Source organism: Rousettus aegyptiacus, unplaced genomic scaffold (assembly GCF_014176215.1).
Source record: "Rousettus aegyptiacus isolate mRouAeg1 unplaced genomic scaffold, mRouAeg1.p scaffold_m13_p_11, whole genome shotgun sequence".
Taxonomy (NCBI): Eukaryota; Metazoa; Chordata; class Mammalia; order Chiroptera; family Pteropodidae; genus Rousettus; species Rousettus aegyptiacus.
Window position 1 is genome coordinate 60,306,361 of NW_023416286.1, and position 11,622 is coordinate 60,317,982.

An 11,622-nucleotide genomic window follows, 5' to 3' on the forward strand; every position below is an offset into this window, starting at 1 on the left:
GTTTGTAGGTTTTATTAATTTATAAAAAGGATGTATAATATATTTTGTTCTGTTAATATATCTCCCTGTGTTGCTTATTCTTGACACTACACTTTGAAGACTCTTCCATGTTGCTCAGAGTACATCTAATGATTCTAATCTTCTGCTTCCAGCAGTCACAGAGTATTCCATGGTGACCATCCACCACTATGTCCTGTAAGGGACATGGGGTTGCCACCAACTCCCCCCACCCCAACAACACCCCAATGAACATCTGGTGTTTGTTCCCTTATGGACTTGTGAGAATTCCTCTGGGCATATGTATACCCAGGAAAATAATTACTGCATCATAGAGTCTGCATTATCAGTATCTAATTTGCCGAAGAGATGCCACATTGCTCTTCACAATGGCGGCACTGACTTATGCTCTCTCCACAGAGAACAGGATTTCTATGTATTCTTATATACCTGCCAACACTTAGCATTATGCAACTTCCAACCTTATGTCAGACTAATAAGTGCAAAGTGATAGCATTGCTTTAATTTGCACTCTGAAAACTTGAATTTGAGCATCTTTTTACATGCTTTTTAACTTTTTGGATTTTCTCTTCTAAATTTGCCCATTTTTCATTTATGATTTCTCATTGATTTCCAGTCATTCTTTGTATAGTCTAGATAGTAGCCCCTTTTCAGTTTCAGGCATTTCAAATATCTTCTCCCAACATGGCATCTGTTAATTTGTCTATGGTGTCCTTTGTTAACAGACGTATTTAATTTTAATGTAATCAAATCTTTATTATTCTGTGCTTTTCGAGTTCTGCTTAAAAAATCCTTCATAGCTATAGAATATCAAGATGTTCCCTTGTGTTTTCTTTTACAGTCCATAATCTCTCATTTGCAATTTTGAACCCAGCAATCATGGTGAAGCAATTCAAGTTAAACCCTCCTCAGTGGACCGAAAGCCCTTGTCCTCTTTTTTAAAATTTGATTTTATTATTCAGGGATCAGAGGTAGATTTGTCATGAAGAGTAAGAAGCTTAAGCTTCAAAGCTCCACTTTTTCACACACTTGTGGAATTCCTGAGAGTAGCTGGGAGTCATAGAATGTTCTAGATTTCAGTCATCCAGTATATCTAAGTAAGCCCTTCTGGTAAACTGCATAAAGAGATCTCACAAGAAAGGGGCCTGAATCTCCATGACTCCAGCATTTTGTTGTGATTTCTTTTCTCATTTTTAATAAATATTTACTTTCACACATAATTTTGAATTTCTCCAAGAAAGACCTCAAAATTGTATAAACCTTGATTCAGGCCTGGGTGGGTCTTTATTTTCCTACATATGTGTTAGAGTAAGTTTGTCAATTCTTAACAGCATCATGGTGTAATAAAGCTTTAGTGTTTTTAGACATCAATAAGATCAACAAAGGGAACTATGCAAATAGAAAGTAACTCCCTAGATGTATGCTTTAATTTTTAGACCTTGAATTACCTGAAAAAAGTTATTCTCTTGATTATGCTTGGACTTAAGTAAAAATTAATTTCTTAAACCCTTTGTGCAGGCCATCACAGACATCAGATACTCTTGAGTAAAGAAGTCTGACTGAGAAATAGTGAGATGTTGACGCTGGGAAGATGAGGGGTGGGTAAAGAGGTATTTTCCATGTTCCTACATCTCCCTTAGAGAAAATCATCATTAACAGTAGTTATATTTCTTGTTCAGTGTCACCGAAAATTATCTCAAATCAGAAAGTATTGCCGTCCCACATCTTTTTCTCTGATGTTATACTAATGTAATCACATCCGCGATTATAGTTTTATTGCAGGAAATTGTTAAATGTATTGCTTTGCCAAATGAGTTTTCTCTTTTGCACATGTTTCAAAGTGGCTTTCAAAGCAAATATAATAGACCCATTATAGGTGGTAAATTGAATAGAGGTCTGCTAAAGTAGTCAGTACTGAGATAAATTAACAAAGCAACAAAATACAGGATTGTTTTGTGGTGGTATAAAAAAAAAGTGCTGTTGAATTATTTATCACTTTACTCAACAAACAATATGACGACTGGTACTACACACATAGCAAAACCCAGGAAGCTGAGGTTTATAGATTTGATTGGATTTTCCAGAAAGCCATTGTCCTTGCCGTGTTCTTACCCTTGCATTGAGGTTGGTCAGTTGTCACCACGAATAGTGAATCAAATTGCTTGATTTAGCTTTTATCTAGGATGGAAACACTCATGTCTTTTATTATAAATTAAAACAAAAACAAAAACAAAATTAGGAGCAGTCGTTCTAAATGCTCTCGTTTGCTATAAAGTCAGGCAAGGTCCTTCATTAGGGCCAGACAAGCGTGAGCTGCTCTGCTCTTCTTAACACTGACGTTGCCTAACGCCGCCTTGGAACACACAGCGTGGCAACTCTTTGGCTACATCCCTCCTACGCATCGCAAAGGGCGGGGAGGAGCCAGAGCTAAGCTGACACTTCATCTACCTCAAACGAGGGCGTGAACATAACCACCCTGCAGCTCCAGAGGCGGCGGGACCCTACCCAGCAACCGGCCGCATCTTCAGCTCCTAACTGAACTGCCGTGTGGTAAAGATCAAACGCAGCAAGGAGGGTTACATAAACAATCACAAACACAGTCTTCATGCTCTGGCAGTGCACTCTTTCTTCCCTTTTTGTGAAATATAACAGACGTACAGGAGCATGTCTAAACATAACGTGCCACACTACTGTGAATGAGTAACATACACTGAGGGGGTTCCAGCTGTCCTCAGAGAATTCCTTTGCTTTAATCCTCACCAATGGCCTGCCCATCTGTATTTAATATTTGCCTCCTATTTCCAAGCCTATTTTCAAATCGTTCTTCATGGACATCAGTTATCTGGCCCAGTTAGCTGATTGATTCTTTGATTCTTTTTATGAGTCTAGAATTAATGTTGTTGTTGTTGTTGTTGTTGTTGTTATTATTATTATTATTTTAGCACATTCTAGACCTCTTTCCTCCTCTATTATTGGACCACGTCATCGGACCTTATTTGCTTCAGACCAACAATCCAACTCACCCCAACAGGATGAAAGCCGAGAGAGATCACTCCAGAGCTGTATGTGGTGTCTACAACTCCCCACACAGATGGGAAACAATGTGAATTATGGCATGTATTGATGTCAGATTGCTAGCTTACAGAAAACCTCCCTTATTTACTTCCCTTGAGAAACTTACTGGCTTCTTTAGGAAGATTAAAGATCTTTCAAAACAAATGTTTATGTTAGCTCAATATTTCATACCACTCAACAGCTCCCTCTAAAATGAATCCTTATCTCTGGATTACTTGTCAAAGCCTCATCCTCTCTGCACATACCCTTCTGTGTTAATATGGATTTTGATAAATATTAGACAGGATTTTTGATGTTAATTTCATAACCATATCATCCTATGGTGCTGGAACTGCTTTTTCTTGATCATTTCATAGTGACTCAAAATTTAAAAATATACTTCTATTTTATAGGAAGATGGGTTGGTATTTGAGGCTGGTCTCATTGTCAAACCACGTATAGCATTGGACTATGAGCGAGAGGCTTGATATGCTGTGGTAGAGAGGAGGAAATCACAGATACAGCTTTGTCAACTACTACTTCCTTGAATGGTTCCTAAGACAGATGTTACCTGTAAGGAGCCGGGTATTGGGTGGTAAGAAATGGACAGGGGCTTTGGAGCCAGGCAAAGCTGAGCTGACCTCGCACTTACCAGCAGGTATGTGAACTATGGATCGTTTATTCATTTTTAGCTTTTAAAGAAAATTGTGGTAAAATATAGATAACATAAAATTTTCTGTTTTAACCATTTTTAAACATACCATTCTGTGGCATTAAGTACTTTCACATTGTTGTGCAACCATCACCGCCAACCATCTCCAGAATTTTTTCGTCTTCCCAAACCGAAACTCTGCACCCATTAAACAATAACCCTCTACCCCAGCCCCCGACAACCGCCATTCTGCTTTCTGTCTTCAATTTGACTGCTTTAGGTGCCTCATATAAGTGGAAATATACAGTACTTGTCCTTTTGTGTCTGGCTTATTTGACTTAATATAATGTCCTCAAGGTTCATTTATGTTGTAGCATATGTCAGAGTTTCCTTCCTTTTTTTTTTTTTTTTTTTAGTTTAAGCCTATAGCACCAGGTCTTTCTAGGTGGTCTCCCATCTGAGTACTAACCAGGCCTGACCCTGCTTAGCTTCTGAGATCAGACAGGATTGGGCTTGTTCAGGGTAGCATGGCCATAGACAGTTTCCTTCCTTTTTAAGGCTGAATAATATTCCATCATATGGATATACCAAATTTTGTTTATTCATCCATCTGTTGATGAGCACTGGATACTTCCATGTTTTAGCCACTGTGAATTATGCTGCTGTGAGCATGAGTGGATAAATACCGGCTGGAGTTCCTGCTTTCAATTCCTTTGGGTATATACCTAAAAGTGGAATTACTGGTCATATGGTAATTCTATGTTTAAATTTTTGAGGATATTTTTAGCTTTTTCCTAATGTATATATACTATTAGAAAATGAACATAAGTGTGCCGTTTGTTGAGTTTTCACAGACTGAGCATGATGTAACAAGACTGTGACAAGCACCTCACAAATGCCACCCACCATATTTCTCCAATTTCTACCCTACACTATCACCCCTCTGCCAATTTTTAACGACACGGATCAGTTTTGTTATCAAAATAATTTAAGTTCTTTAAAGTGGGGATGAAAATACAATCTTCTCAAAGTTGTTGAGATGATTCATTTATTGATTCAGCAGATATGATAGAATGTCTACTTTGTGCAGGGAGCTAGGAAAGATGAAATCCTTCATGGAGTATAATTAATAAGTGCATGTGAAAAGCAATCATGGTACTTGTCACGTAATTGATGCCCAATAATTACTCATTGTTTGCTCTTTCCCCTTCCTAACCTGCCTCTAGTTGTATGATATAAGTGGCCTCATCCCTACCTTCAAATTGGGCCCTATCTGGCTGGTAGATCAGAGATGCCACCAGAGTTCAATGAACACAGAGCAATCCAGGACAAACCTCCCTTCTGATAAATATTCAAGTCTCATACCAGCCACTTCCTGTGTGGGCCAGGTACAGACAGGTGTCTGGTCTGCATGTACACTTTCCCTGGGGGTATGGGAGAGCTTCAGAACTGCTCTCTGGGAGATCCCTCCCTCTTTCAAACACTGTCTAACAGCTTTCTGATGCCTCAGACTCCTCACACCTGATGGCTGAGCCAAGGAGTGCTGGATTTTTTTTTTTTTAATCCCTACAGCACCTGGTCTTCCTAGGTAGTCTCCCATCCAAGTACTCGACCTTGCTTAGCTTCTGAGGTCAGATGGAATCGGGCTTGTTCAGGGTGGCATGGCCATAGACCACGGACCATGGCTCCCCTGGGGTGTGAACCCAGGACTTTCTGCATGTAAAGCAGACGTGCTGATTACTACCCTATGAAACCACATCCGGAGTACTGGATTTTTAACCAATGTGGATCATTTGCAGGAAAATTTGTTTGACCTCTGCAGATAGATCGTGCTGTTTACTTAGCACATATCAGAGTTCGGGATGAGTGCTATAGACATACCTCCAGGAATTTGGGGAATGTGATATGTAGCAGGGGCGCCATAGGTGATGTTCGCCAACAGTTATGTATGTATGATGTCGGTTACAACCTGAGAGAAGTTGTAGATTTCTAAACTGCTAGCTGGGAGGTTCTGAACATTTTTCTTGTATAAAACTTTCCAGATATGTAGCAGGACCCACATGAGTCCAGGCTGTGATTTTTGCCTTTGCTGGGTTCCCAACCTAACCATGGCTATCTTTCCCTTGCCCTTTTCTTCCCGTTGGTGTCTTCCCCTTCATCAGCATCCTCCGCACTCCTTTCTCTCCTCCTTAACCCCAAACTGCTCTCAGGAGGGGGATGCTATCTTCTGTCTCTCTCTCCTGCATCCTGGTGGCGTGAATGTGAAGACCAGTGGTGCAGTTCAAGCAACGGGGCCCAACAGAAGGCCAACAGAGAGATACAGGGCCATGCATACCTGGCCGCAGCTGGAGCTTGCCAGTTAGCTTGCTGAAAGCTGTGTGCCTTATTTTCTTTTGGGGGGGAGGAAGAGCACACAATAACACCGGTTTCATCCAACTAGTGTATATATTTTTTTGTCTTCTATAGCAGAACTTACTATTGCCAGATAACACAGCAAACACACATGATAATACTTGACAGGCAGGCTTTTGTCTCTATCAAAGAAATTTCCAGCATTCCCAATCATATAACAGAGGTTTGGGGAGAACAAAGCATCTTTGCATTGTCCCAAATACCTCCCAGGGAGGAAAGTCAGTCATAACTTCCACAGAAGAGTCACAGAACACTATCGGATGTTCAAGAAAGAATCACCAAATATGTTACCAGAGTTTGCTATTATCATCTCACATTTGACATATATATATATATATATATATATATATATATATATATATATATCCCACTATCCCATATAACAGAAGTCTGTTTTCACAATGCTATGTGCTTCTGAAAAGTGCTATCACAATACTTCATGCATGGTTGTATTTCTGTGTCTTTAAATAATACTGGAAAAAGAGGATCAAATGCTCCTTGCATCCCATCTTTGTTCCTGCGATCCTCCCCTTTGCTATTTCTATTGGCATGTTACTGCCATATAGTCAGTTAAAATAGAAACATGAATTTCTTTAAGCAGGTGTGAATTAATGTTACTCTGTTTAAAGAAAAAAGAAAAAAATAACAATGAGAGAGCTCTGTCATCAACCAAAATGAAGCACTCATGTTTTCCAAATAGAAGTAATGTCTAACTTACAGTTGCCTTGTTTGGCCATGAGATGGCACCATACACTAGTAAGACACTATGGCTGCTGCTGAGTCAGGCAGTTCTCCAAACTTGGGTCAGCTGCAGATAGGTCAGGTGGAGGGGTGATGACCCTGAAAAGGGATGCAAACAGAATGATGAACCCGAGGGAGCGAATAAAGGCTGAAAGCATGGAGGTAGTGTGGAGTAGAGGTTAGGAATGTAGATCTGGGGATCAAACAGCTTGCTTTCCAATCCCAGATTCCCGCTTTCCCAGCTCTGCAGGCTTAGCCACTTTAGCTTTAGCTTTCTTATTGAGAAAGTAAGAGGACTTGCTCACGGTACATCTTTCAGTGGGAAATAAATAGAATGATGCTGGTGAGTACTAAGCACAGCACCCTGAACTCACCAAGCACACACTTGGGGGCCTAGAACATAGTAGAAATTCAAGACTACATTATGTTTGTTCATGGGGAAACACCAGTCAGACTTTGTATACACAAAAGGCTTTTAAACTCAGTTATCTCTAATACTTCTCATTTTGTATAAAAGGAAAGTGAAAGCTTAATTCCAAACGGATTTATCCAGAGCCAGGTTATAAGGCCCCTGAAAAAAGTATCCCTTCTTCTCTGTTCTCTCTTACTCTCTCTCTCTCTCTCTCTCTCTCTCTCTCTCTCTCTCTCTCTCTCCCCCCCCTCTCTCTCAACAACACTGCTAGAGAAAATATTGCCAACATAAGGTGCACATTTCCCAAGAAGAGCCCACAATTGCTGAAGGCTGTATTTTGTCCTCCTCTCTCTCCAGTCAACATACCACACTGTTAAATATCTTATTAAAGGGAACAAGTTGCTTGAGGAAGGTTGTTTCAGATTGTCAACTTAATTATTTATTTTGAAGACAAGGGAAGAAAAGGAGAAGGAAAAGAAAGTTCATGAGTCATACTGGCATGATACTGCATTTTTTCTCGTTTTTCTTTCTTTATATATGTATTTAAAGACAAAGAAACTATTAACTTCACAATGTGGATCATTGACAGATTCCTTTCCCATTTTAAAATTAATTTTAAAACACTGTTTTTTACCACTAACAATTGAAGAGTATCGTAGGCTGTAGTAATAATCAGAAATATAGAGTCATAAGAAAAACTAATCTCAACTATAATTTGGTTGACATTCGGATATATTTTGAATGAAAGTAGTGGTTAAGAAAAGAGATCATATTTCTTCAAAAATAAAAAGGTACCAATTTTTATATTTTAAGATGATTATTTACTCATTGTAAATACCACAGTGCTGACTAGAGTGCTTGACACTTTCTTGTCTGCCTAGTAGAGGCAGTAGAAAAGTGGTATCAAATTATTGCAATTTATGTAGGAAGAAAAATAAATCTTCCCCTTCTGCCCTTTGCCATCATATCCAAGGGTGTTCTGCATCTCATTTGAGAATTATCTGGAAATCAGGACACAGTGAGACGGCGAGAACTTTATTCTGCAGTTCACCCTGGGCCCTGGGGGCTATAGAATCCCAAAGCCCTTGCTGGGGTGGGGGTGGGTCCCCCAGACAACCTGGGAAAACCCAGAACTAGTTCTTCTCCCTTCCAAGCCTGTGCACCCAGAATTCTCTCTCTTAAAGAGTTGATTCAGTAAAAACCATACCTGCAATAGACAGCTGTGTATATGTGTCTTTGTGTGTGTGCGTGTTTTCAAAATATACTTTAGAGGATCTTAACTAGGAGATGTTGAATAAAGCACCACTGTATTTAATCCTTCCTTTTTTCAAATCACAAAGTCCAAATAGTGGTATTATTGTACATTCTTCAGATTCTGGTTACAAAAAACTCTTGGGGTTTTCAAAATCTTCTTTGATAGTGAAACCAGCCTTTTTGGAGAAGGCTGTTGTAGTTCTGCAGGCAGACGAGATGATGGCAGCCTAGACGACTTGGTGGCAATAGAGAGACAGGGTCTAGAAATTGCTTGTTGGTAGAACTTTTGGACTTGGAAATGGGCTAGGGAAGACAAAGGAGGGAGAAGACTGTCAATAATAATTGCATTGTTTTAGGAATGCATATCTGGGCAGTTGGCACTGCTACTTACTGATAAGAAAAAAAAAAGCAGAGAATAAATTTTGGAATGGAGATCAAGGATTCAAATTTGAACCCTGGAAGTCTGAACTGCCTGTGTCATGTCCCAGTGAATGGGTCAAATGATCAGTGGATATAAATGTGAAGAGGTCCAAAAAGATGTCAGGGTTTCCTTCCAAAGAGACTGACTAGAAATGAGAGGGAAACCAAGGAAAGGGTCTTATCAAGGAAGCTAGGAGAAGAGAGTGTCTTAGTAGACCCTATAGACTATGGTGTTGAATGCCATAAAAAAACCAACATTTGAAAACTGGAAAATGCTGTAGGGGAGGAACAAACTTTCCTTTGCCCTCAAGATTCTTCTGGCTGGTCTGATAATCAAATAACATGAGACGGATTAGCAAGAGAAAATAACCCAATTTAATATGTACATATGTATGAGAACCCCGCATATATGAGAGAGCCAGAGACCCCACATGCACAAGAGGTTCAGAGATAGAGAGGGGTGTCGAGGTATATAAAACATCCTGGGCGAGGGGCAACATAATGCTCCCTGGGCTCTTCACAGTGTCTTTGCATGATGATAAGAACAGACATTTAGTAAATAGAAGTTTGCCCTATCTTATAGATGAGTCAAAAGAAGTTATCTCTGATAATCTCTTATTACGGGCAAGGCTCCTAATTCAGGTTCTTCTAGGTAGTTAAAGGAAAGGACAGAAGTTTCTCTTGTGCCTGAAGCTAAAACCACCTTTAGCTCAAAGTAATGTGCATATATACCACTGAGGCACATCTTAGAGTGGCTCATTCTGAACCCCCACAATGTCTATTAGATTTAGTATGTAGAGGTTCCTGGTGATCTCTTCAGATGTGGAGTTTGTGGCATGTGGAGGTAGAAGGTAGATTGAGCTGAGTTGGCACCGAATGACTCAAAGTTGAAGTACAAAGAAGTGTGGACAATTTTTTTGAAATGCTTTTCTGGGAAAAGAAACAGATATAAGGCAGTGAAGGGGTTGTGTGTTTGAGAGTTTTGTTTTGTGTTTTTGTTCTTTTAATGGAGATATAATTGACATATAACATTAGTTTTAGGTGTACAACATACTAATTCAAATACTTGTATATATTGTGAAATGATCACCACAATAAGCCTAATTAACATCCATCACCATATAGAGTTACAATTTTTTTCCCTTATGGTAAGAACTTTTAAGATCTACTCTCTTAGCAACTTCCAAATACACAATACAGTTATATTAACTACAGTCACCATGCCAAACATTACATCGCCAAGACTTATTTATTTTGTAACTGGAAGTACCTTTTGACTACCTTCATCCATTTTGCCCACCCTCCCACCTCCACCTCAATCTGTTCTATGAGTTTGGTTTGTTTATTTGTTTGTTTTAAGATTCCACATATAAATGAGATCATATGGCATTTGTCTTTCTCTGTCTGACTTATTTCCCTTAGCATAATGCCTTCAAGGTCTGTGTTTTGTTTTCAAGATGAGAAAAACTTCCGCCTGTTTATGTGTTGATGAGAATGATTCAGTAAAAAGAAAGAATTTGATGATGCAGAAGAGAGATTGGGGAAAACTGCAAAAGCCAAACTTTGAAAAGTCTCAAAGGGATGAAATTCATCTTGGCAGCATTTGTGGAGCCATAGGCCTTTGTTAGAGACCCCAGGGAAGGGATGTGCGCAGTTCAGGTTCTTTGCGCTACACAAGGATAACTGTCAAAGAAATTACACAAGGTCAGGGTTAGCCAGACACCTGGCCCCACTCCCATCCCAAACACACACACACACACACACACACACACACACACACACACAGCCTCACTACAAAGTTAGGATGAAACAAGCTTCAGATATAGATATTGATTAAACAGTTATTAACTAAGAAGACACAATATAGTTCGTGCAACCAGTTCTGCAAACTCAAGCTCTCTGAGCTTGTAGGATTGGTAGGTTGCGTTTTTGTTCATGTTTCTTGCTGCTGGCCCAGCAACCTCAGACTTGGCCAGATGGTTTGCATTGGCTAATATGATGTGACTGGCAGTGATGTGTGTTTCTTCCAAGTAGAGATTTTAAGATCCTTCCTTTGGTTCCTCTGTCATTCTTTGCCCTCGTTTTAAGGCCAGTATATCCCAGAGAGGGGCTGCTCGCTCAGGCTTGTGGAATGAGGTGAATGTAGGGCAGGGCCTCAGCTGACTTGCAGCCAATATGCCATAAGCTTTGGTTGCTGTTAGTCACTGAGAGTCTGGAGAATGTTTGTTATCATAACATAAGCTGACTGATGTATGGAAATTCCGACCTGCATTTTCCAACATTATGAAGGATTCGCTTTTCTGAGGCAAGATTCTGTGCTTTCTCTTTGGTATCAGAAATCCTCCCGAACCAATGGCTGGACACAGGAAACCATGAGCTCCATCTGAAAGAGATGCAGGCTGGAGTATGGCCCTCTTTAACTCTGGACACCCTGGACTGCACTCTTGTTTTTTGAGTTCTATAACCTTTTATCAGCAGCAGAAATAGAAAATTTCTATTGTATAACATGGGTAGAAATTAACAATACTATGAATTTATTACATGTAGATACAGATCATTTTTTAAATGTAATTTCTTTATTTAAAAAAATATGTTCATAAGTCTCCGAAAAGTGCAAATTTAGGATGTGATAAATTCTTTACAAGTTTCATTCAATGGA

The 11,622-nt window shown here is 39.6% G+C and overlaps 1 pseudogene; it reads right to left on the bottom strand.

Moving 5' to 3' along the window:
* Window positions 1–4,144: 4,144 nt before the first annotated feature.
* On the bottom strand, window positions 4,145–4,263 carry LOC118609610 (annotated as a pseudogene).
* Between the last annotated feature and the right edge of the window lie 7,359 nt (window positions 4,264–11,622).